Source organism: Somniosus microcephalus, chromosome 9 (assembly GCF_052327205.1).
Source record: "Somniosus microcephalus isolate GS21.2 chromosome 9, FLI_Smic_1.0, whole genome shotgun sequence".
Lineage (NCBI taxonomy): Eukaryota > Metazoa > Chordata > Chondrichthyes > Squaliformes > Somniosidae > Somniosus > Somniosus microcephalus.
In genome coordinates this window covers 101,781,463-101,809,332 of record NC_140995.1, presented here as the reverse complement: position 1 = coordinate 101,809,332, position 27,870 = coordinate 101,781,463, and positions in this window count along the sequence as shown.

Here is a 27,870-nt window from a genome sequence, read left to right as displayed (position 1 = left end):
AATTAGGAGGAATCTTAGAAGAGCTTGATGCTGTTCATACCTAGGGGGAAAAATTCAGTATCGCCCCGTTTGGGGTGCCATTATCGGCTGTGCGCAAAGTTTAGCGCCTGGTGCTAATTATTGCCTCCGATGGCAAACTTGGCTTTTATCGCCCCTGGAGGTGATTGGAGCGCTAAATCAGGCGCTTCACACCTGTCTTAAGGCGCAAAGTCCGAGGAGTGAGGCGCTACCTCAGAGCGCTGGCGAAGCAAGGAAGTGCATATCAAAATAAACCTGCAAAGTGCTGCTCAGTACCCAAAACTCCTTCACACAGCGTTGAATCTCTCCAGAAGTCTCTCTCTCTCTCTCTCTCTCAGAATGCATGGTGCACAAATGTCACCAACAAAAGAAGGCAGGAAGCGGTCGCCTTTAAATAGCGCTCCCCCAGTCCCTTTCTGACTGCAAAACACTCCCCTCAACCTGTCGTTGCTAGCGGCAGGCGGTAAGGCAGGGGGCGCCACTCAATATCCGGTCCGGGGCGCTACCAGGGCGTTGCACACTCGACTGACGTCACGATCTGCCGGCGCAGGAGATCGTGGCAGCAGTGTTTAGCGCCGCCGCAAAATGTCTAGTTAATTTCGCGAGCGGCGCAAACATCGCCGTGCCCGAGCGCTAGTTGCTTTGCGCCCCATTAGTGCCCTCTTAAGGCGCTAATGGGAGGCGCAAACAACTGAATTTTCCCCCCCTAATATCTACATATGCACACTTTCCAGCAGGGGTCAGTGAATGGTGAACAACAGCAGGAATCCTTCCGTTAGGTTTCTCTGAGGGCAGTTGTATTGTTCTCATTACCACCCGAGCTAGGATCAGCTGATTCAGCAAGTACCAGAGCCTTTCTTATTCAGCACCACAATAGGCACTGAATTTACCCACTGAACCACAACTCATCCATTTTAAATTAAGGAAGCAAAAAGCAGTGGATATAAATTGTATGGTTATTAGTTAATTTGGACATTCAATTCTGTGAGAATTTCTGAGCCTTTATTCACTTTGAGGTACTGTCTTAAGAAGTTTTAAGAACAGGAAAGCGTAATTGAGGCCAGAAGCACAACCCTTTTTGATAGATGAGTGTCATCTACCTGCCTAGTGTCAGTCTTGGCTCTCTCATCTTTGAGTCAAAAGTTGGTGGCTTCAAGTCCCATTCCAGGATTTGAGCACATAATCTAGGCTGGTAATTTAGTGCAGCACTGAGAGACTACTGCCTTGCCAGAGCTACTGGCCTAGAAATTCGGTGGGCTGCGCCACCAGTTAGCGCCTAAAGAGGGCACTCAGTGGCTTTAGCGCCACTGGCCGCGCCTCCCGCGATATTTAGCTGGGGCGCTAATGGCAGTGTTAACCTGTTGCGCTGCGCCACCTCCGATGACATCATCGGTGTGCGCAGCGCCCTGCTACCGCCCCGATCTCAATATTTGGCAGCGACCGCCTCTGTAGCGCCGTTCGCAAATGGTGCCCGGTTCACAGGGCCTTCCTGTGGCGGCAGTGGCGCAAATTAAGGTGGAGGGGCGGGGCGGCCGTTTTTTCTGGCGGCCGCCTGCCAGCACCTCCGTCCCCGGCCTCCTGATCGCCCCCCACGGCATTGCCGGCTGTTTTCTGAGAGCCCGGCACTTCTCCTCGGTGCCAGGCTCTTTTGCCGGCACTCGCGATCTCCGATCGCGTTGGTGCAGGCCCCTCCCCCTTAAGAATGGGCACATTGCGCTGTGATATTCAGTTTCAGCGCCCTAAGAGGGACGCGGAGCGCCTCGAGCCTCACCCCATGTCCCTCTTGGGGCGCTCAAGCTGAATTTCCGACGGTCGCTACTGCTCCAAACGCTGCGCTAAATCCGGCGCCCAGGCGAGCTTGGCGCCCCGTTTGCGGCTCCACCCAATTTCTCCCCCACTGTCTTTCGGATGAGACATTAAACCATAGTCCCATTTGCCTGCTCAGATGGATGCAAAAGATCCCACAGCATTGTTCGAAGAAGAATGGGGGAGTTCTGCTAGATTGCTGGCCAACATTCCTCCCTTAACCAACACCACCAAAAACAAATTGGCCCAGAAATTCAGGTCGGAGGCTTCCCGCGGGTGCAAGCCTCCGACCTGCACTTACCTAGCGCGCCGGCCGTTGAGCTGTGAGCCCGCGTGGGATTCCGATCCTGGGCCTCCTCCAACTGCCGGCGCGCAGTGCTTGCGTATCACAGAGGCGCAGTTAGTTCGAAGCGTCCCCTGGGATCACGTGGGCCATGGAGAGCCAATGGTAACAGGGAATGCTTCATTCATAAAATTGACAGGAAGAGCTGTCAAAACTATAAATACTATAAGCCCCAAAACATAACTAAAGCTTCAAATACATTTTTTAAAAATCACATTTTTAAAATAATTTTAAATTACATAAAATAACTATTTTAAACAATAATTTAAATTTTTGAAAAAATTAATTACATTTTCTAACGGGGCTAAAAATAAACTTACCTTTCTTTAAAGTATTTAAAAATAATAAACCTGTGGAAAAAATGTTTTAATTTTAATTAATTCACCACTTACCTTGTTAAAAGCAGGCCTTGCGCCTGCTTTGTAAAAGTGTAACTGCTGGAGACTTAGGCCTCGATTTTAATTGGGCCGTGAGGCGGGCGGGGGGTTAAAATCGCAAAAAATGGCGGGCAGGACCCTCCCCCCCCCCTGCCTGGTTCCCGACTCCGAGCAATTTTAACTCAGGCGTGTCTGATGGTCCCGACTCCGTCCCGCATCCAACAGGCGGGACTGGTCTTTAAGCCCCTTAATTACCACTAAATGGCCTCTATAATCCTATTTTAACAGGCCCTTGCAACTTTAACCCTTTTCCCACGTAAAACACGCCTGGTGGGAATCACGAATGTGAAACCTGGCGGGAGCACTATTGCATTGGTGCCTATCAACTGCAGGTCAACCATTAAAGAGGAGATTTGAACAGCCATGATTTGCAGGTGGCAGGACTTAGTGCTCCCAGGTCTGGGGCAACTTTTAGAAGGCTTAACCACACCTGTGGAAGGTTGGAGCCTCACACCCATCTCCAGTGTGACCTCCTGGGAAACCCCTTTCGCCATCTTCACTCAGCGCTTCCTCAACGGAGGCATATACCAGAAGCATGGGAGCCATTTATTTCCTTCCCATCTGAGCATTAGATGAGCTCGAACACCAGCCGTGGCACCAGCAGAACTAGGAACAACAGCAGCAGCAGCAGGAGCGCCAGGCTGCTGCTCACCCACCTGAAGCAGCACAGGCCAGAAGGGGCTAGCGCTTGGAAGTGGCTTGAGAGCACCTTGCTGCACATCACGGGGCCATGGGGACCCGTATCTGCACTGGCAGTCCTACTCAGAAGGACATCCATGAAGGTCTGGTTTCTCTGTTCAATAGATGACCATTGCTCCTCCAGAGATGTCATTCTATTATGAACACGCACCATGTTTTCTGCACTCTGGCGACTTAGCTCCTCCATGGAGGTTGCCATCCTTTCCACGGTGATGCGCCAAAGACTCCACAAAGGCTCTGCTCATGTTCGCTATGGACTCCTCCTTTCGCTCCACACTCGCATCGACCCTGGAGACAAAACCTGCTAGCGACTCCTCCATCTGTTCCTGGAGTTCCAGCATCGCTTATCTTATGGATGGACCCAGAGGCAGAGGGTCGACATGCAGCTGAGCCAAGCTGGCAGAGTCCTGCGCCCTCTGACTAGCACTCTCCACTTCTGTCCCTATCTCCACAATCTGCTGATGCTTACTTGTGAGCTGTGATACACCAAGTGACAACACTACTGTATCTCGCTATGGACCCACCGAGGTGTGAGTGTCTACGCTGGTGCTGGGTGTGCTGAATTCTGCTGACGCTGCACCCTCAGATGTTGCAGCTTCCTCTGAGGAGTCTGGATGCTCAGGCTGTTCCTCCTGGCTAGTGGGGATGGCTGCTTGCGATGGTCCTGTGGGGGAGTAAAGGAAAGAGTCAGAATTGTGATGCCAAGGTTACATGCACATTGTATATTGCAGATGATCATAAGTCCATCTGTTAGAACTTTAGAATCATTATCAGCGACTCATGCAATGTCAATGAGAGAGATGGAAAACTATTCTGTCACCAACTTGCTGTGATGCATCCCTCTGTCCGTCCCCCACTTGCGCATCTTCCTCCACTCCTATGATCTCCAGGACCGCCTCCTCCCAGGTGGTGAGGTGGGCTAGTGAAGGTGGCCCTCCTTCTGTCCTCGCTTATTGTGAGCTCTCTTTTCCTGCAATGAGGGAGACAAGTGGAGGTTAAGTGAGAATGAAGGAGTGAATGTAGAGATTCCATAGCATAAATACTTATAAGGAGACAAAGATGGAGTGAGGTGGCAAGACCAAGGGCCCTCCCTGTGTGTTGTCAGTTGTGTTCAAAGCATCACAGTGATAGGGAGTATGAGGGCTGCATAGCCGAATAGTGATGTGAATGTGACCATAGAGAGAAAGGGAATGGATAAGGGTGCATGGATGTCAGTGTCAAGTGGGATGTGGAGGAAGAGATTGCTAAAGCTGAGTGCTGGTGAAGAAAAGCAATGGGGATCAGATTGAGGGTGATGGGAAATCCATACTCACTTTTCCAGTGCGCAGAAGGTCATGAAATCTCTTCCTGCACTGAATCCAGGTTCTGCGGGGTACTGATAATGAGTTGACCTCCTCTGCCACCTGGATCCACACAGCCTTGGTCTGCTGGGGAGACTTCTTCCTCCCTGAAGAATGGAAGAGCACCTCTTTATGAGCTCTTGCTCCCTCAACTAAAGCTTGCAGGGCCACATCATCAAACCTGGGAGCAGACCTAGGTCTCTCAACGGTCATCCTGCCTCCAGGTCCCTCTAGCATGAAAGGGCAAAAGGTTGGCAGTCTGCAGAAGAAGCAAGGCTTGTTGCAGACCTTAAATGCAGCAGCAATAATGACGTAATCGGAGGGGACTTTCAGTCATGAAAAATCCCTTTGCAAAGGCTTCCCACACGTTGGGAATCAATTGGCCAATTGAGTTAAAATTTTATCAATCTCCCACATCCATTTACATTCATGTGGGAAACACGAAATTTGGATAACACGAAACCATCCCGCACCTGAGCTAAAATCACCCCCTTAGCCTCCCGGAGAAACCTGGAAAAAAAACATAAGTTCCAGGCGCACGCGCTGCCTCTCCGGCGTACGCGTTCGACCTCTGAACCACTTCCTTTAAAGGAACGGAAGTTCCGGTTTCCCACACATGCGGAGTGCATGCACGAAACCGGCACTTTCATTGGGCCTACAGGTGAGTACCCAGCGCGTACTCACCCGTGGAGACCCGAATTTCTGGGCCAATAACTGCTGCTGTGTGCAAATTGGCTGCGAAAGTTGCCTACAAAAACAGTAACCATACTTCAAAAGTAATTCATTGGCTTTGGGATATCCTTAGGATGTTAAAGGTGCTGTCTAAATCTAAGGCCTAGAAATTCACTGGCGCCCCCTCAGCCTCGCCAGGGCGCCGGAAGTAGCACCCCGGAAGAAGTCGCGGCCGCTGCCGCAAATTCAGTTTGCGCGCCCCAGAGGGAAGCGCGGCGCTACTCAAGGCGCCCCGCATCCCTCTTGGGGCGCTGCAACTGAAGTTCGCAGTGCCACACGCTGCGGCACGGCGCGCTGCGGTACGGCAGGCCTTCCTCCCCTTCTTAAAGGGGAGGGGCCTGCTGCAGCGCGCTCGAAGAGCACGAGTGCCGGCAAAAGAGCCCGGCACCGAAGAGAAGTGCCGGGCTCTTGGGACACAGCCGGCACTCCGCGGGGTTGGGGGGGGGTGGCTCAGGAGGCCGGGGACAGCGGCGCGGAGAGGTGCTGGCAGGTGGCCAGCAAAAAAAATGGCCACCCCGCACCTCAGCGCCTCTACCGCTGCAGGTAGGCCCCCCTGAACCGGTTGCAAATTGCGACCGGCGTTAAAGCAGGGGGCGCTACCAAATTTTGCGATCGGGGCGGTAGCGGGGCGCTGCGCACACCGATGACGTCATCGGTAGCAGCGCAGCGCTAATGGCTAGCGCAGCCATCAGCGTCCCGCTAAATTTAGCGGGAGGCGTGGCCAGTGGCGTAAAACCCACTAAGTGCCCTCTTTGGGCGCTAACGGGTGGCGCAGCCCACTGAATTTCTAGGCCTAAGTGTTTTATTTCTTTACCTGTGTTCCTCAATCCCTTCTCTTCCTAGAAACACATCCCGACTGTATGTAGAGCCCATTTATACTGGGAACTTCAGTTGTCTTCTCTAGCAACATATTCCACAACTCCACTACCTTTTCATAAAAAAGTGTTCAGCAAGCTTTTTTAATGTTTGTGGAAGAAATGCTGTCAATAGGACTGCTTGTTATTTTCATTACAATGTGGTGGTGTATTTTGACATGTCAGTGCAATGTACTTTTGTAATAAAAGAAAAAAAAGTTTTTCCGAGTATTACTTCATGAGGATGGCACCCCTTTAAGAGGGTGCAAAACATTAATGGTGCTTCTTTTCATTACATTACTCATTCTTCAATTAAATGCTAATTTTTTTCCCCCCAGATGTTTCTTATTCCTCTGGTAAATGTCTCTATGTTTGTGCTTGATCACTTAGGACAGCTGGGTTGCCTTGACATCTTTTTGTTGCTTGGAACTCTGGGAAAGTGATATAATTGTGAAAACACTGTTATAATATAAATCCTACCTCCTTTTAGCAGTGGAGAAGGCCTACTTCCACATCTGCCAATTGCACTATGTAAGAGGCCACTTAAAGTCTTGAAGGAGCAACCCATTGTGACTTGTCAAGTGGACTGATCAGAAAGGGGGAAGGGGAGAAAAAAAATGTTTCAACTGGTTGGGAACCCCCCCTTTAGCATTATTTCCATGCAAGTAATGAAAAGGTATAGAGATAAGGCTTATAAAGGAACTACAAGTCCTCGATTACATAAGTCACCCATACTTAATTGTAGGAAAATTATGTAGTTTGGCCAAAATAAGAAATTCTGGCCGCAATTTTATTAATGGGGGTGGGTTGGGTGCGGGTCAGGTGGTTTCCGGCTTCCAGTCCCGCCCCCAGCTGCATCCGGCCCACAGATGTAATTTTGCCTTGATTGACCTTGTTAAGCCCGCCCTGCGGGCTTGGCAACCAATTAAGAGGAAGCGGGTCAGATGACGTCATTTGATGACGCGTCATCTGCTGGTTTCCTTAAAGGGACCATGCACAATTTTATTTTGACAGTTGATTTCTCAGTGTTTGACAGCATTGAGGTGCTGCAAACACTGACAATCACTGCACAAAGGTGACCTCTTGCAACCAGGCTCTCCAATGACTCCCTCCATAGGCTGGAATAGATGGCAGCTGCAGGTGAGGTGACAGAAGCGATCTGTCACTGGTGAGAGAGGTTCTCCCAATGAGGTGCCATTGGACATGGATTTAAAAACTTGTAACCTAAAGAAAAGTGTAAATGTATTAAAAATGCAGTCCCAACATTTTCTTTCCTCTGAGACTCACCATGTGCAACATTGGATCCTTCACACCACTTCTGCAACTGTCATCAATCCAGAAACATTACAGCAGACTCACAACACGCCACATTTACCTGGCGCGTGGTGTCCGGACGTCGGGAAACCCGAGCCAGAAGCGGCAAAATTCAAAAATAGGCTGTCAACTACTGGTAACAACCTGTTAATAGGCAGGTAATTGCCTTTAATCCTCTTCCCGCCACTAGGTGTCGGGTCCATTCGCAAATCGGGGACCCTACACGTGGGAAAATTGTTTGGAGGCAGGTTGACGGCGGGATCGCAACCCGCCGGCAATCAAAACAATTTTAACCTTTGACCCACATCCAAACCCGCCCTCTGAGCACCGGCAAAATCCAACCCGAAGATTTCATGGGTCTCTCGATCAATCTGAAAAGTTGGGAAAATGTCTGCTGTTCATCTCTTCCCTAGAGGAGCACATAAAATTGCAAATAAGTTTATAAGTAAAGCTGAATTGTCTATACCCCTAGGCTAGAATCATAGCCTAGTTACGTTGTGTGTCTTGTGCTTAAGTCTAATAATCAGCTGATACAGTTCTATAGAATGATGTATGTTTTGATTTTTTTTTGCACTTTTTTTAGGATCTGAGGAAAACACCACATCAATGCAGGAGTCAGTAAAAGTAGAGGTAATACCCCTTCTTTCATATTGAATATAACATATGTATGTATACACACAAGGTAGTGAGTATCCTTGGAACACTAGCACAACAGGCTTTTCATAACAATGCTCATGTCACTCCCTTCCTATTAAATTATGTAAATATCAAAATGGAAGCTTCCATGTAGAGTGGAGGAGAATGGACCAACAGACTTTTTTACAACAAAACAACAGTTTGCTAGAACTGCAGTCAAATGAAACAATACAATCTCTAGATTCATATCATAAACATTTAAAACTTGGAGTTTATATTATTGTCTTAAACACCTTTGTTTCTTTTAGACACTTATAATACACACATATACTTTATTTAATAAAATAAATTCTGTAATTTTCACATTCTTGTGCCAGAGCATGCATTAGAATAAACCTGTTATTTTTACCCAGACATCGTTCACCCATTTTTGTTAATCGGAGACATGAAACGTCTGATCACACTTATGACAAAAATCTATTCATGTGTAGCTCTGTATAAAGCGGTCGCATTTCATCAAAAGTAGTATATACGTATGCCTATAGTACATATATGCCAGTTATATGTAGAGCCAATGTTGCAAGTTTGTGTTTTATTCATAATCTACATCAAAAAACATTGCATATCATGAGGCATTTTTCTTCATTCATACACCAATCATGTCACTGTTGCTACTTTGTAACTGTCTAAGTACACTTTTAACTTTGAGACCTAAAGTGAAAGAAGGCTGGCATTTCATTAATAAGATGCATACTGTCTTTTACTAGTTAGGATTTGTGGGTGGATCAGAATGCTCAGAAAGTAACCAGGAGGAGTGAGCATTGAACTCACTAAGATCTAAATACCTACATTTCATGGGTTTAACTGACCAAACGAAATCTTAATCCTGCAACCCAATTTAACCCCAGCAAAATCCTCACCTTCTTGTGCTCACGTGTGATTTTTCTATAATTTCGAAGAGATTTTAACCTTATTTTCAATTTTGTCTGCCGCGGCGCAGGAAAATCTAAAACGCTCCACATTTTAATCAAATATAAGAACATAAGAACATAAGAAGTAGGAGCAGGAGTAGGCCATACGGCCCCTCGGGCCTGCTCCGCCATTCAATAGGATCATGGCTGATCCAAATCTAGACTCATGTCCACTTCCCTGCCCTCTCCCGGTAACCCCTAATTCCCTTATCTGCTAGGAAACTGTCTATCTCCATTTTAAATTTATTTAATGTTGCAGCTTCCACAGCTCTCTGGGGTAGCAAATTCCATAGATTTACTACCTTCTGAGTGAAGAAGTTTCTCCTCATCTCAGTTTTGAAAGGGCAGCCCCTTATTCTTAGATTATGCCCCCTAGTTCTAGTCTCACCCATCAGTGGAAACATCCTCGCCGCATCCACCCGATCAAGCCCCCTCACAATCTTATATGTTTCGATAAGATCGCCTCTCATTCTTCTGAACTCCAATGAGTACAGTCCCAACCTACTCAACTTTTCCTCATATGTCAACCCCCTCATCTCCGGAATCAACCGAGTGAACCTTCTCTGAACCGCCTCGAGAGCAAGTATATCTTTTCTTAAATATGGAAACCAAAACTGCACGCAGTATTCCAGGTGTGGCCTCACCAATACCCTGTATAACTGCAGCAAGACTTCCCTGTTTTTATACTCCATCCCTCTCGCAATAAAAGCCAAGATTCCATTGGCCTTCCTGATCACCTGCTGCACCTGCATACTAACCTTCTGTGTTTCATGCACCAGGACCCCCAGATCCCTTTGTACTGTAGCACTTTGCAGTTTCTCTCCATTTAGATAATAACTTGTTCTTTGATTTTTTCTGCCAAAGCGCATAACCTCACACTTTCCAACATTATATTGCATCTGCCAAATCTCTGCCCACTCACTTAGCCTGTCTATGTCCTTTTGCAGGTTTTTTATGTCCTCCTCACTCACTGCTTTCCCTCCCATCTTTGTATCGTCGGCAAACTTGGATATGTTGCACTCGGTCCCTTCCTCCAAATCGTTAATATAGATTGTAAAGAGTTGGGGTCCCAGCACTGACCCCTGCGGAACACCACTAGTTACTGATTGCCAGCCCGAGAATGAACCATTTATCCCAACCCTTTGTTTTCCAAGCCAATGTGTTTGGCTAATCCCTTTTCAGAACAGCTCAATATTCGGTGTAAATCTTTGTAAAGTGTTCTTGACCAGCTGTAATTTGAAGTGCACTTTCACCTCCATCCAGCAGGAATCTAGCTGCTGGTAGCACTTAGAGCCCACACTCTCCCTCAGTAATTGTTAACTTAGTATTGAAGTTAGAAGTGAATAATAGTTGAATAACAGATTCATGTTTTCTAATATTGTCAACAAAATCTATTCTTTTGAACAGGGAACAAGGGGGCGACGTCGTGGCCAGTCAGGGTGGGAGAGTAGCCTGCGTCAGAGACCAATGCAGCGAATAACTTTCCAGGCTGGTGATCCCTATTATATCAGCAAAAGGAAGAGAGATGAGTGGCTGGCAAAATGGAAGAAGGAGGTGAGTTGAAGTTATGAATAAAACTGGCCCATCATTAGGAGAGCAAGATCCCAGCCCTTTTAATAATAGTTAGCATTGAAATAAAAGGATGAAAATTACAATTTGAAATTTGTGCTTTAACTCTTGTTTTCAGATAAACTCATTATAAGTTGACAATCTTCACATCGCCTGTGTTTACATGTCAAATAATAGGCAATCAGGACTTACAAGGCACTGACCCAATCAAGGGGGTTCAAAGACATCACAAATTCCCTCCGTCAAGACGCTGTATTAATATATTTTAATTCCCTCCTTCCTACTGCTTTTTAAAAGTTTATGTACAATTTTAACTAATTGAACGTGGACATTTCTGGTGACTATGCAGAGCTTCCCTGGATCCTCGTGCTGTGCTATCAGTGAGTACCAATTGCAAGCATTTTGGTATAAACAATTGGAGGTATACTGATCACATGATTGGTAGAAGGGTATTACAAGGTTCTTAACACCAAGGTATTGTATTATTCATTAGATTGTATTAGTTACAGGATACCTCTTACTCCACTATGATTCTATTCTAGTGTAAACCTGGCTGAAGTGCACCCTTCAGATAAAATCTGGAGTGTATGTTACCGCTCCTTACTTGCAGATTTGCTTTGCTTGAAGATGACATCACCACTTTGCAGGTGGTGGAGATCAAGAATAATTTCACATTCCACTTTGAATGGCTCTTATAAATGTAATGGGGAAGTGGAGGAAGGAGGGAACACCAGTAAACACATGGCTTATGGTCTGTATTTTTTGTACCTGCATGGCTTAGATCTTTGTATCTTAGTGTCACTCCTTTGCAAACCCCACATAAATCTGAGCAGAAGTAGAGTAACATGAATTTGAACCTGTGGAGTTACTGTAGTTTAGTGCTGCAAGTGCTACACAGGTTATTGCATTTTTCTAGTACAATTCTTCTAATTTATTTGCTTATTTGAAAGTAAGCAAACAAAAAACAGGGAACTGTTTCAAGTAAGTTGGCAGCAAAACAAAGCCTTATTTACATTGGCCCAGTTTGGAGGTGTGACAAAATGTGGATACTCATCGGGGTAAGGTGTCCTGGAACTATTCAAAATAGCTAGCCATTTAAATAAAGGGTGAAATCAAAACAACAGATAAGATTTTAAATTGTTTTGATTCCAGTTAAAATCTTCAACATTACCCTCCTACAGTTTCAGACATTAACTTCTATTTTTCCATGAACCAATTATGTAGCAGTAACTATTTAATCTTCTAGCCTACTGCTTTGTTGGAGACTTTTGTGGAGAGTTATATACGTGATACTTTCAGTGATGTGTGGTTGCAGTGAGCTCAGTGTATTCTGGAAACCAGGACAACTGGTGGAAAAAGATTGGTTAGGTAATGGCTTCATACTGTCTGGACTCTATTTGCATTTAGTAATGCCACCACTGTTTGCATCATTAAGGAGAGACTTACAAAGCAGAACTTGTTATGAAGGCATGATCTTCAAAACATTGAGAAGCATAGGCTGTCTTGTTAACTCGGACTGTGAGTGCAAAACTAGAGGAAATGACCAGAACATTAACAAATCTCAAGTAAAACTAAAGATTTGATTCCCCGCCCCCCCACAAAGTAGTGAATTAATAGGAGCACTTAGTAGATTAACAAATTGGACAGATAGGTGGTAGATGCAGTTCAATGCAGAGAAATGTGAAATAGTATATTTTGGTTAGTATATCTTAACTGGTAAGATTATTAATGGAGTGGAGGAACAGAGACAACTAGGAATGCAGACACAGAGATCTTTAAAGCTGGTAGTCCAAATCGAAAAGGCCGCAAAAAGGCAATTGGGATTCTGGATTTTTGAATACAAAAGCAAGAAAGTGATGTTCAATTTGTACAAGAAAATGATTAGGTCAAAGCTGTAGTGTTGCAAAAGTTCTGGGTGCCCCATATACAGTAAATTCTCGTTTAAACGGCACCTAATCAACCGGAATTCTTTAATAACCGGCAAAATAGATAGCCAGTAAGCTTGCCGAATCCATCCATTTTTCGTTTTTACGAGACTAGTTTCCCGCGGTGGCCGAGTTAGTCACCACCTTCGTCAACACCTTCACCGAAGCGTACGAGAGCATGGGCCTTACATTAAACATCCGTAAGACAAAGGTCCTCTACCAACCTGCCCCGCCACACAGTACTGCCCCCCGATTATCAAAATCCACGACCAGGCCTTGGACAACATGGACCACTTTCCATACCTCGGGAGCCTACTGCCAACAAGGGCAGACGTCGACGACGAAGTCCAACACCACCTTCAGTGTGCCAGTGCAGCCTTCGGTCGCCTGAGGAAGAGAGTGTTTGAAGACCAGGACCTCAAACCCAGCACTAAGCTCATGGTCTACAGAGCAGCAGTGATACCCGCCCTGCTGTATGCCTCAGAGACATGGACCATGTACAGCAGGCACCTCAAAGCACTGGAGAGGTACCACCAACGCTGCCTCCACAAGATCCTGCAAATCCATTGGCAGGATAGGCGCACCAACGTCAGTGTTCTTGCTCAGGCCAACATCCCCAGCATCGAAGCTTTGACCACGCTCAATCAGCTCCGATGGACGGGTCACATTGTCTGCATGCCTGATACGAGACTCCCAAAACAAGCACTCTACTCGGAGCTCTGGCACGGCAAGAGAGCCCAGGTGGGCAGAGGAAACGCTTCAAGGACACCCTCAAAGCCTCCTTGAAAAAGTGTAACATCCCCACCGACACCTGGGAATCCCTGGCCCAAGACCGCACAAAGTGGAGGAGAAGCATCCGGGAAGGCGCCGAACACCTCGAGTCTCTTCGCTGGGAGCAAGCAGAAGCCAAGCGCAGGCAGCGCAAGGAGCGCACGTCAACCCAAGCACCCCACCCACCCGCCCCTTCAACCACCGTCTGCCCCATCTGTGACAGAGACTGTAGGTCCCGCATTGGATTCATCAGTCACCTGCGAACTCATTTTTAATGTGGAAGCTAGTCATCCTCGGTTCCGAGGGACTGCCTAAGAAGAAGAAGGTTTTTATTTTGTGTTCAAAATTGCCTACCTCTCTGTTAATCAGACTTTTTAATCAACCGGCACCATCCCGGTCCCGTCAGTGCCGGATACGAAAGAGTTTACAGAACTGAAGGATAAAGTCATGAAAAGGGTACAGCAACAATTTGCTGGAGGAATAAAATAGTTATGAAAGGAAATGCAAAAAGTTCACTGGAACAGAGAAGCTTCAGGGACGGATTCTATTAGAGAGGATTTCAAAATTATGAAAAGTTTTGGGAGTGTAATGTCTAACTTCCCCTTTCATTCTAAATTGATAATCCTGAGTTTGTGCTACCTTGTTACCGTTCATTGGTTGGTGAATTACGAGCCTTTTCATTAATTTTGAGGTCCTGCAAACCTTTTTTAAGTGATGTCAGTTCCCAGAAACGCAAGTCTCCACAGCTGACTGCAAGGGGAATGTAAGACTGCTGGGATTCGCTGAAACTAGCAGCCTGGAAGACCTGCTAAAAATGTGTCTTTCTGGCAGCCAGTTTTAGTCAGTCCCAGCACCTTTACATTCGACTTGCAGCCAACTGTGCAAGACCCACACTTTCAGGAACTCAAGGACTAGAATACACAAATGTAAGAGCTGTTTTAGGTATTTTTGATTGATTATCTTTTGAGGTCAAAGAATGTTTAAACAGAACTTTTCCTCAGATGATTAAATAGGTGTGGTTGAGTACATAATAGTGACTTTTCTTAAGCTATTTCTATTGTTTTAAAACTGACTTGCCCCAGGCACTAAAAAGCACTGTAATAGGCATTCTCTTCTCTTTAACACTTCAGGCAAAACAAGTAATATATCAATAAATAAATATAATATAGTGCCGTTGTCTCCAGTAAAGGGATTTTTAAAAGGTATGTGAGCCTGGTATAGAGCTGGATGTTTTCACCCATGCTGGCCCTTCCCAGGGTAGATACCTTCTGTTATCTTGGAGTGAAGGGCATGAAGCCTAGTCCTCAGCCACCAACAGTCCCTGTTGTAGTTAACCATTAGGACAGTGTGGTGGAGGCTCTCAGGGAGGTGCTTGAACACTCTCCTCCTCAGAGAACTATGCGACCGTGTGTCCTCTCATTAAATTAAGTTTGGAAAAATTGATCAGAAAATGTTCCCGCTGCAACAGACAGAAAATCTGCAGCTGTACAATCCTCCCATGAAGTCCAACAGAGAAGAGCTTTTAGAACCTTCACCTCCTGAGCAGGCTGCTGACTGAGCCTGTTCATTCAGACATCTATATAAAGCATTCCTGATCCTGTCAGGATAGATAGAGTTCAGCAACCAGTCCCCAGATATTATGTGTGTGTGTGTTGTTTGTGGTTAAAAATAAATATGATAAAATGCATTTGGGGAAGTCAGATCCTGTCCAATGCGTCCATTTCTCCTGGGCACAGCAAACACAGCTGCAGTGTCACAGGCAAGCAGAAGTCTCATTTGCATTGAGTTTGCCTGAGGGTATGACAGAAGTGTCATCTTTTATTCCCATATTTGAACTTTCACCTAAATTTAGAACATCATGGACTGTGAATTTGCTTTGGAACAAACATGTGTACCAGGCTGTACCATGGGCAAATGATGCACAAGAAATCAAGCTACCAATAAGCTGACATTGGCATCAAGAGGTGGTCATTTCCAGTTCGGAACTTTCAACGTCAGGACAGTATTATAGAATTCTATTTCTTTTCAAGATCTATATGTTGGCAACAAATTCTGAATTTGTAGTTGGCTTGTAAGTGGGGCCTCTCAGACAGGGGCAGATTGGGAGATGGAATTTCAAGGCATGAAGTATGACTGCAAAAGAACCACTGTACAGCAGCCAAACAAACTGAGTGCACTCTTCACTAGGAAATTATTTTTTTAGAGTGAATCACAGCTATACTACAGCATGGAAAGGTTAAGCAGTGTTGCTACAGTTGAAGGTAATTATACCATTATATTTATTGAATGCTGAACAAAACTCATGTTGCCATTTATTTGCAGTGCAAACCCCTGCTGAATCGTGGAAGCCCCAGGCTGGCTTTCATTATTTCCCATCTCTCCTACACTGTAAACATATTCACTGCTAAATTGAGTTTAACATGGGGAATAGGCCATACAGGGGTTTACACCTGAGATAACCTCCAACCATCACCTAGATTATGGTGAAATATTTTGCTGAACTCCAATGAATATCAAGAGAGACCTGATTATCCATGGTGAACTTATTCCTGTTAATAATTTTATCAGAAAGATTATTCTCACTCTTTCTCTTGTTTCTCTCCCATCTCCCTTCACACCCTCTCTGAGCACATCTTGGCCATGAGACCCACCTCCTGCTCCCTTGACCCTATTTCCATTAAACTACTGACCACCCAATTTCCCTTCCTGGCCCCTATGGTAGCTGCCATTGTAGATGGTTCCCTCTCCTCAGGTATTGTCCCCTTGCCTTTCAAGTCATTATTCTCCCCCTCAAAAAAAAATCACCATTGACCCACTGTCCTTTTAAACTGGTGCCCCAACTCTAACTTCTTTTTCCTCTCAAGTCCTTGAACATGTTGTTGCCCCCCTTATCTGTGCCCCTTTCCCACAACTGTGTTTGAATCACTGTAATCAGGTTTATGCCCCTGCCACAAGACCAAAACAACCCTAACCAAAGTCATAAATAACATTTATTTATTTCATAAATAACATCCTTTGTGACTGTGACCGTGGTGCATTATCCTCCTTAATCTCTCGGCAGCTTTTCATATGGTTGACCACACCATCCTCCCTCAATGGCTTTCCTCTGTTGTCCAGCTCAGTGGGATTGCTCTCACTTAGCATTCTTACCTCTCTGATTGTAGCCAAAGCATATCCAGCAAAAGCTTCTCTTCCCATCAGCATTAACTCTGGAATCCCCCCAATGATCTATCCTTGGACCCCTCCTCTTCCTCATTTACATGCTGCCTCTTGGCAACATCCACAGACACATACACTGACGACACAAAGCTCTACCTCTCACAAGCCTTTGTCTTATCAGACTGCTTATTCGACATCCAGTCTTCAATGAGCCACAATTTCCTCCATTTAAACATTGGGAAGACTGAAGGTATTGTCTTCAACCCATGCCACAAACTCCACCCCCACCCCGGCCACTATCTCAGGCTGAACCACACTGGTTTCAGCTTTGGTGTCCCATTCAACTCTGAGCTGAACTTCCAACCCCATACCCTATTTATGCCAAATTCTACCACTGTAACACCGTCCCGCTCCGCCCCTACCTCAGCAACTCTCATTCTTCACTTTGTCACCTTCAGACTCGACCATTCCAATGCTCTCCCGGCTTGCCTCCCATCCACCACCCTCTAAATTTCAGCTCATCTAAAACTTTACTGTCCGTATCCTATCCAGCACCGTCCTGCTCACTCGTCATCCCTGGCCTTGCTGTCCTACATTGGTTCTCAGTCTTCCAGTGTCTCCAATTTAAAATTTTAATTCTCATGTTTAAATCTCTTCATGACCTTGTCCCTCCCCATCGCTAACCTTTTCCAGCCCTATGGCTCCCCTCCTGAAGTGCCCGTTCCTCCAACTCTGGCCTCTTGTGCATTCCGCTCCCTTCACCCCACTATTGGCGGCTGTACCTTTGACTGCCTAAGCCCCATCCTTTAGAATTCCCCAACTAAGCCCCTCCACCTCACTACCCCCATCTCCCCCCCAAGCCCCTCCTTAAAACCCACCACTTTGGCCAAGCTTTTAGTCACCCCGCCTAATGGGCCGGACTTTCCGACCCCTACGAGTGGGTACGAGGTGTGTACGCACCCGTAGGGGCCTCACAAGTGCCGGTTTCAGGCATGCGAAGCGCATGCACTAAAACCCGACACTTGCGATCTGTCAACAATCCTCTTGACAGATCATCCGCCTGCCCGGGAGAAGGGCCTCCGCGGGCAGAGAGTTCCGCTTTCTGCACAACTTCCGCCTGATGAAAACCTTTAAAAATCTTACGCCTGGTAAAAGCTGGCGTAAGGCCGGCTTTTACCAGCATGAGTTTTAAAAAATAAAAAATTATTTTTTCCACTCATTTATAATTTAAAACTACTTTTAAAAAGGTAAGTTTATTTTTAGCCCCGTAAAAAACTTTAATTATTTTTTTCAAAAAATTTAATTTTTGTTTAAAGTATTTAATTTAATGTAATTTTAACTAATTTTAAATACGTGATTTAAAAAAAATCTATTTAATGTTTAACTGTGTTTTTTAAGTGATCCCCATTCATACTTTTGACAGATCCGTGCATAGAGAATGGTCAAAAGTGTGAGGGGGGATTCCCTTCTTTGATTGATTCCCCATGGCTCATGTGATCCCAGGGGCGCTTGCGAACCTCCTGCGCCTCTGGAATACCTGGGCCTCTGCGCGCGCAGACCAGGAGAGGCCCAGGATCGCAAGTCTCGGGACCTACGGAGCCAGCAGGTAAGTGCGTAGATTTTTTCTGATCGGAGGCATCCACGTGCAGGAAGCCTCCGATCAGAAATTCAGGGCCAATATTTCTTAATTTTGTCTCGCCAACCATTTATTTCTGATTATGTCTCTGAAACGCTTTGGGATGTTTCTGTTAAAGGCATTATATAAATGCAAGTTGTTGTTGAGTACAAAGTAGTAAGTCAGCTGAGTTTTCACGCAAATAGAGGTAAACGAATACGATTTGGTTGGGATTACGGAAACGTGGCTCAAGGATGGCCAAGGCTGGGAACTCAACATCCAGGGGTATTTGATATTCAGGAAAGATAGGCAAAAAGGAAAGGGAGGTGGGGTAGCATTACTTGTTAAAGAAGGGATTAACACAATTGTAAGGAAGGATATTAGCTCTGATGATGTGGAATCTGTATGGGTAGAATTGAGAAATACTATGGGGCAGAAAATATTAGTGGGAGTGGTATATAGACCTCCAAACAGTAAGGCGGAGGTTGGGGATGGCATTAAAAGGGAAATTAAAGAAGCGTGCAATAAGGGCACAGCAGTCATCATGGGTGACTTTAATCTACATATAGATTGGGCTAACCAAATTAGTAACAATACTGTGGAGGAGGAATTCCTGGCGTGTTTACGGGATGGTTTCCTGGACCAATATGTCGAGGAGCCAACCAGAGATCAGGCCATCTTGGACTGGGTATTATGTAACGAGAAGGGATTAATTAGCAATCTTGTTGTATGAGACCCCTTGGGTCGGAGCGATCATAATATGATCGAATTCTTCATTAAGATGGAGAATGAAGTAGTTGACTCAGAGACTAGGCTCCTCAATCTAAATAAAGGAAACTACGATGGTCTGAGGAACGAGTTGGGTAGGATTGATTGGGGATTGTCACTCAAAGGGTTGACGGTGGATAGGCAATGGCAAACATTCAAAGACTGAATGGATGAACTACAGAATTTGTTCATCCCAGTTTGGCATAAAAATAAATCAAAAAAGGTGACTCAACCGTGGCTAACAAGGGAAATTAGGGATAGCATAAGATCCAAGGAGAGGACATATAAATTGGCCAGAAAAAGCAATAATCCTGAGGATTGGGAGCAGTTTAGGATTCAACAAAGGATTAATTAAGAAAGGGAAAATAGAATATGAGAGTAAGCTTTCAGGGAACATAAAAACTGACTGTAAAAGCTTTTATAGATATGTGAAGAGAAAAAGATTGGTGAAGTCAAGCGTAGGTCCCTTGCAGTCAGAATCAGGGGAATTTATAATGGGGAACAAAGAAATGGCTGACCAATTAAATACATATTTTGGTTCTGTCTTCACAAAGGAGGACACAAATAACCTCCCAGAGATGTCGGGGAACATAGGGTCTGATGAAAGGGTGGAAGTCAAAGAAATCAGTATTTGTAGGGAAATGGTGTTAGGAAAATTGATGGGACTGAAGGCCGATAAATCCCCAGGGCCTGATAATCTACATCCTAGGTTACTTAAGGAAGTGGCCCTAGAAATAGTAGATGCATTGCTGGTCAACTTCCAGAACTCGATAGACTCTGGAACAGTACCCATGGATTGGAGGGTAGCTAATGTTACCCCACTATTCAAAAAAGGTGGTGGAGAAAAAGCGGGGAATTATAGACCGGTAAGCCTGACATCGGTAGTGGGGAAAATGCTAGAGTCCATTATAAAAGATGTAATAGCAGAGCACTTGGAAAGCAGTGACAGGATCGGACAAAGTCAACATGGATTTACAAAAGGTAAATCATGCTTGACTAATCTACTAGAATTTTTTGAGGATGTAACTGGTAAAATAGATAAGGGAGAACCAGTGGATGTGGTGTATTTGGACTTTCAGAAGGCTTTCAATAAGGTCCCGCATAAGAGATTAGCGTGCAAAATTAAGGCACATGGGATTGGGGGCAAGTTATTAACTTGGATAGAGAACTGGTTGGCGGACAGAAAGCAAAGAGTTGGAATAAACGGGACGTTTTCCGAGTGGCAGGCAGTGACTAGTGGGGTACCGCAAGGATCGGTCCTAGGACCCCAGCTGTTCACAACATATATTAATGATCTGGACGAGGGAATTGGATGTAATATCTCCAGATTTGCAGACGACACAAAGCTGGGTGGGAGGGTATGCTGTGAGGAGGATGTCGTGAAACTCCAGTACGATTTGGACAGGTTGGGTGATTGGGCAGAAACATGGCAAATGCACTATAATGTGGATAAATGTGAGGTTATCCACTTTGGTGGCAAAAACAGGAAGGCAGATTATTATTTGAATGGCAATAGATTGGGAGAAGGGGAAGTGCAAAGAGACCTGGGTGTTCTTGTGCACCAGTCGCTGAAGGTAAGCATGCAGGTGCAGCAGACGGTTAAGAAGGCAAATGGTATGTTGGCCTTCGTAGCAAGAGGGTTCGAGTACAGGAACAAGGATGTCTTGCTGCAGTTGTACAGGGCCTTGGTGAGACCGCACCTTGAGTATTGTGTGCAGTTTTGGTCACCTTATCTGAGGAAGGACGATCTTGCCATGGAAGGAGTGCAGCGAAGATTCACCAGGCTGATACCTGGGATGGCAGGAATGACGTATGAGGAGAGATTGTGTCGATTGGGCTTATACTCACTGGAGTTGAGAAGATTGAGAGGGGATCTCATCGAAACCTATAAAATTCTGTCAGGCCTGGACAGACTAGATGTAGGAAGGATGTTCCCGATGGCCGGGGAGTCCAGAACCAGGGGTCATAGTCTAAGGATAAGGGGTAAGCCATTTAGGACTGAAATGAGGAGGAATTTCTTCACTCAGAGAGTGGTGAACCTGTGGAATTCTCTGCCACAGAAGGCGGTGGAGGCCAGTTCATTAAATATATTCAAGAAGGAGTTGGATATATTTCTTATGGCTAATGGGATCAAGGGATATGGGGAGAAGGCAGGGACGGGTACTGAATTTGGATGATCAGCCATGATCGCATTGAATGGCGGAGCAGGCTCGACGGGCCGAATGGCCTACTCCTGCTCCTATCTTCTATGTTTCTATGAAACTTATCACAGAAAGAACAATATCCTATTGTAATGAAATCAAATCTAATAGCCAGTTGATAGAAACATGTCACTAAGAGAGTGAGGAGACAGATTAGAAGAAATTTCTTTACACAGGGTTGTTTGAGCATGGAATGGTTTTCCACAGGAGTGATTGACATAGAAACCATTCCATCTTTTAAAGGGAAAATGGCTAAATATTTGAAGCAGAGGAAGATACAGGGCTGTGAAGAGATAGCAGGACAATGGGATTAATTTTGGATTGCTCTAGCAAAGAGCCAGCATGGAGACAATGAGCCAAATGCCTCTTTCTATGCTGTGAAGTTTTATGGTTCTATATATGTAAGGGAAATTAATATATACACTGAGTATGTTACACTTTAGCAGCTATCAATCACTGTCCTTTTTAGTTTGAGTATATTTTATTTACTCCCCTCTCTCAAAAGTAAATAGATGAAAATTGCTAATTTTACATGTTACTTGCCCCTCCCAAGTATCCTTTGTACTCGGGAAAATTGTTACAATTATAGACACATCTTTACATAGCACTTGAGGCATACTTTAGTGAATAGAAAATAAGACATCTATGGTTAGTGAAAACCATTTTGTGCCTCCTGTCTGCTGGCTCAGGCCCATGCTGCAAGTGCACCTTTCACTGGTGCCTAAACTAGTGAAAAGTAACACCCATGCATGCTGTACTCACAGATAATGGCCATGACCCTTTAAAGTGCTTATTTTCCATCATAACTTGCTGCATATCAACACTTTTTATCTTATTCTGCTTACAGATGTTTGTCATAAAACTGCATAATTTGAATTTCCTTTAAAAGAACATGACCCAAATTATCCTAGAGGATGAGTTAATGTCATATATTATTGTTGAAGTAATCATTTCTGTCTAACTGAAGAAGATAGCTCATGTCAGAAATGCAGGTAACATATCCCTGTTTGTGAAGGCTAGGATGACTCCATTAACCTTCTTCAGAGGTACTGATGATGTGGTCTTACTACATCATACCCCAAGGCAGGAAGAATTTATGTCTTGGAAACATTAAACCAAAAGCATTTTTAATGACATTTGAATGTTATTTTTACTTATGTAGGATTGCATGAACAGTTGTAAGAGCTTTTACATGCCATCACTTCTGAATTTTATCCTCTTTTTGTTCATTGACTTCCAACAAAACCAGTTGCAATTGTGTCAATTAACATCTTCCAAGAAACTGGATAAATACAGGTTTAGGAATAGTATTGCGGTTAAGGTATTAAGGTTAAGTATAGATAAGGTTGATTGAATGCTCTGTGAAACACAAGAGTTCCTGAGCTGCTGGAATCATGAACATGTAATGCTAGGGAAGGCAGCCAGTTAAGGATGTAAGGTTAGATCGATCATTTACGGTTTTGCTTGATGTATCTTTAGAGGTGAGCAAGAAAATTTGCAGAACCTTTCATCGGGAGATTAAATGAGTTGTGTTGAATCCATGACAGAGTAGACTATATCTGATCTGTGAAAGCAAAGGGTGTAATGGGATGAAGGGATTCCATGTTTTCTTATATCCTTAAGGGCGACCATCTGAAGGGATAATTACAAGTCCTAGCCCTTTTGAGCTATCCCAGATCAGGCGTATTCCCGAGATGTTCACCCTCAACTTAAGTTAGAGATAGCCGAATTTCATAAGATGCTTAAATGGGTCTAAAGGTTCAGGCTATCTCTCCCTAAAGGAAAGGAACGACTGAAGATGTTACCGTCCTCCAGATAGTACTTTTAATAAGTTGAACTAGACTGTAACTTTCTGGATATTATGAGGGTCTGGAATACTCCCCCAGAATTCTACAACTCCTTACAAAAGAGTGTACAGAATTTGGGTTTGCGAGTTTATACAGAATTATTCTTTGAGACAATTCTAAAAATATATAGTTTTATTTAAGAGCCGACATTCAGTTAACATCTGTTGAATCAGTCGCAACATTAACAATTCAAAATACAATTAGCTTACATTTCTTTATTTCTCAGAGATCCTTATTCTCAAATCTTTACTTTGTTACATTTCTACATTTCTTACTTACTTCTAAATCCAGAACATCCACCAAAATCAATTACTTTGACTACCCGAGACTCATAGTTAAAAACTTACAGAGATGCCTCTGAAGAGTTGAGAAACGCTTTGCCCGTTCAGCGAGTTCTGCCTTTCTGTTGAAAAAGGTCTATGTTTTATACTCTTTTTGCTTTGGTTTATTCTTTGATGTTCTCTGCTGATGTCAGCTAATTGTCTTTATTGAGACCTCTGTTTGAATGCTTTCTATTCTTACTGTCAATTCAACTATTGCTTGCATAATTATTTCTCTACCTTTAGGTGTTCCAAAAACTATCATAAAAACAATGACAGCAATGGTTTCTGTTTGATGCTATTCTTATCGAAGATTCTTCATTCAATTCTTAATATTGGCTTTACTGGTTTTTAGCAGACGTTGTGACTCTCCTTACTGCTCCAAGTTCAATACAAACACAATGTAATTGCTTGGTGTCTCTATTGAAGTTATATCTTCAAAGTGTCCTTGTTGGTATCATATTTACTATGTCTATAAATTAAAGACACTTTGACCAGAGTGGTTCATGCATTTCTGGCTATCTCAATTAGTTGCATATTTAATTGTGTTTCCTGTCTTCCAAGTTTAACATAAAACTATTTGACCAGCAGGTGTTTCTTTTACTTGATGTCATTCTTTTCAAAGGCACGTGATTCTTTTAATGTTTGTGTTTCTGTTTTACGTGTTAACTTATAACACCTTAAACTGGGTCTTTTCATTGTGTTGGTTGCAAACCGTAGACCTTTCAGAAGCACCAATGGTTTGCTTCAGTCTTTCATTGTTTTAGTATTTTTAACTAATTCCCATTTCAAAGCTTGTTTACAACTTTGTTATCAACTGATCTTTATCTCAGAAGCCTGTATTTCTGTTTACAGCTTGTGTCTCCAAGGCTTTAGATTTTTAAACCCAGTGGGGGAGAAATTGAGTATAGCCCTGTTTGGGGCACCAGCCTCGCCAGGGCGCTAAAAGTAGCGCCCCGGAAACATTCGTGCCCCCGCACCGGAATTGAGTGGTAGTGGTTGTGCCCCAAAGGGAAGCGCAGCGCTACTGGAGGCGCCCCGCATCCCCCTTGGGGCGCTGCAAGTGAATATCGTGGCGCAACGTGCTGCAGCGCGACACGCTGTGGCACGTTGTGCTGCGGTACTGCAGGCCTTCCTCCCCTTCTTAAAGGGGAGGGGCCTTGTGCAGCGTGATCTGGGGCCCAGCTGGGCCCCCGAGGATTGGGAGTGCAGGCAAAAGAGCCCGGCACCGAAGAGAAGTGCCGGGCTCTTGGAGCGCAGCCAGCACTCCGCGCAGGGTGGGGGGGGGGGGGGGGCTGTTCAGGAGGCCGGGGACAGGAGCGCAGGCAGGTGCTGGCAGGCGGCCAACAACAAAAATGGCCGCCCCGCACCTTGCCTTTAATTTGCGCCTCCCCGGCCGCAGGTAGGCCTCCCTGAACCCGTCGGACATAGCGTCCAGCGGTAAATTAGGGGCCGCTGCCAAATATCGCGGCCGGGGCATCAGCGGGGCGCTGTGCACACCGATGACTTCATCGGCAGCGGCGCAGCACTAACAGCGCCACCACCAACGTCCCGCGGAATTTAGCGGGAGGCGTGGGCAGTGCCGCGCCCGGGCGCCAGTTGGCTTGCGACCCACTTAGCGCCCTCTTAAGGCGCTAATGGGTGGCGCAACCAACAGAATTTCTCCCCCAGTATATCATGTATTAATAATATCAGTATTCTGTTCATATTATGGTGTATCTGTCTGAAACATGGCATATTCCCTCACAACCAGTGAAAAATTATTTTTTAAGTTGTGCTGGGTTATGACTCCAAGGACTCTGAAATCTGACTCAAGTGGCAATTCTTCGTAACCGAATTAAGTTAATGTTGTGCTGGGAGAGGCATCATAGGCAAGCCTAACCTTGATATCGCCTGACATCCACAGTGAAGCATTTTCTAATAGGGGTCGCTGGACAGGGATCAGGATTGGGAACTCTGGCTGATGTCCTCTTGCACCCTCCTTTCAGTAGACCTGCAAGTCTAATCTAAAAGTGGTTTCTTTAGATACATAATTACTGTGCTTGCAACCCTTTAAAAATTATAATCATCGGGAGTTTGCTTCAGTTAATTCATTTAAAATTCAGCCTCTTATAGCAGTAAATCAAAACTGTCCCTTTAACATAGGAATGAAAATAATTCAGTATTGTTCACTGCATATCACAGCACTGTATAACAGGTCATGATTAGATAAAAACATCTTTGTAAAGGATGGATAATTATTGAAACTTGAAAAGGACAATCTTGTTTTTATTTCCTGAGGAATTCAGATGTGTTGCCCGATATCCATTGAAAAGCTTTATAATGAATGGCTGCGAATCAGGGGTTCCTGTGTGTAGATTCAATTGGACAAAGGTTTCTCAGCACCATTATCTGCCTTTTTAATAAATCCTGAACGTTAACTGTCTGTGCTCTGTTACCACAAAAAACCTGTGAAACTGATTCTTTCACCAGCGGCCCTTTAAAGACAACTGTCAGAATATATCCTCAACTAGGAAGAGGTCTCAAAACAGGAGATGCCACAGAAAGCTGTCTTCAATAGAATTACTTATTTCTTTTAGAATAGATTAATTTGCAGAACATTAAGTCCAGTGTAAATGCACATAAAATAGGATATTGTAGGAATAGGTATATTCCTAACCAAATCACTGAGGTCGACTCAGGAGAAACAATCCAATAAGTCTTTAATGAAGGATTTGACGAAATACAACAAACAACACAGATCGATGCAGGAGAGCCGTGGAACAGGTCTTTCCCCAGTGGGGACGCCACGAGGACTGACTAGGCAGTCCGGAGGTTTGTGCGATGACGTCATTGCGTTTGCGTCGTGACATCATCGCGTTGCTCGCGTTTCCCGCGCTTGGGGCGTCATGTGACTTGCGTCATGATGTCATCGCGTTTGCCCGCGCTTAGGGCGGTCACGTGATGTGCGTGATGACATCAGCGCGTTTACCCGGCACTGCAGCTGGCCGTTGCGGCCGAAGTCAGGAGCGGGAGGCCAAACCGGGCCGGCGGCCGTCGCGGGAGCGAGAGGCTGAAACGGGCCGGCGGCTGTCGCGGGAGCGGGAGGCCAAACCGGGCCGGTGGCCGTCGCGGGAGCCAGAGGCCGAACCGGGCCGGCGGCCGTCGTGGGAGCGGAAGGCCGAGCTGGGCCGGCTCGCATCCTTAAAGGGGCAACGCCCCATACAGGTAAACTGTATGTACAAACATAGTTAAAGGGAATTATGTATAATAGGTAAGGGACACCCAGTGGTACCGCTACAATATTCAGATTCAATTCAGAGCATTTCTGTTTCCAGCACATACACACCAGATTCAGTTCAGATCTGGTTCCAAGTGATTAGTGACAAAGTTATATGAAAGTAGCAAAATGGGCACGGGGTGATGTGTACTGATGTCATTGTGCTCAGTTGCAAGGTGATTGTAAGAGGTGCGGAGCAACTGCACAAGCTTTGATCTCTGGAGAGCTCCCGTGTAGGAAAGAGTGATAGCATTTTATATATATTAATGGATCTCCTATGGCCTTGCACACATTAACTTGGGTGACTTGTTTGATAAGGATAGGAGTATAAAACCATGTAATACACAGCATACTGTTCCGCTGTTAAGGTGAAGCTTTGCTCCTTTATGGTCACAAAGTCTTAATTATTATTAAGTAAACAGAGGCTCAGACCAGTTGGAGTTTAATTTCCTTTTGGGCTGCAAGTTGGAAGCAAGGATGAAAAGCTTGGATTTTTTTAAACCTAGAATAAATTTGCCTGTAATTAAATGTGACAAAGCAGTGCAACATAGGATGTGTGTGTGATGGGCAGGATATGTGTGAACATATACCATTATTTAAAGAGATAAATATTGCAATCTCTGTCCTGAACTGAAGTGAAACTATAGAGAAAAGTAATATTAAGTGGGATTCAAGCAAGTGCTGTTTCCTTTCCATGTTAGGCACAGTAGTTACACAGTTCACCACAGAACACACCTTCAGTTGAATATCATAAATGTTTTCTTATTCATTTATGTGAAATTAGCCTTGAATTTAATGTAAGAAGTCACACAACACCAGGTTATAGTCCAACAGTTTTATTTGAAATCACAAGCTTTCGGAGCGCTGCTCCTTCGTCAGGTGAAGTGGAGAGATGCATAAAGGCACAGCTTATATAGTCAGAGAATAATGCCAGATGATAACAGGTTCAGAATTTAATGCAAAGATATAACCCTAGAACATCTGCTCCTTTTTGGAGCAGAAGTCGGGCATCGCAGGAGCAGAGGGGCTGAAAACTGGGGCCTGGGTTTCTACCCTTTATTGCTGTATTGCTTCTTCCACCTATCCCTCTGTGTCCTGACATCAGTTTTGGGAGTGTGGCTGCGGTGGGAGGGTTGCCAGACTCCCCGGAAATCCAGCCAAGATACCATCAATGCGGCCAGTGATAACTGTGCCGCATGCGGGCCCCACAAAGCAGAATTCAAACGACGGTCAATCTCGGAATCTGGGAGCTACAAACCATTACCCGAAGAACCTGTGTAGTCCTC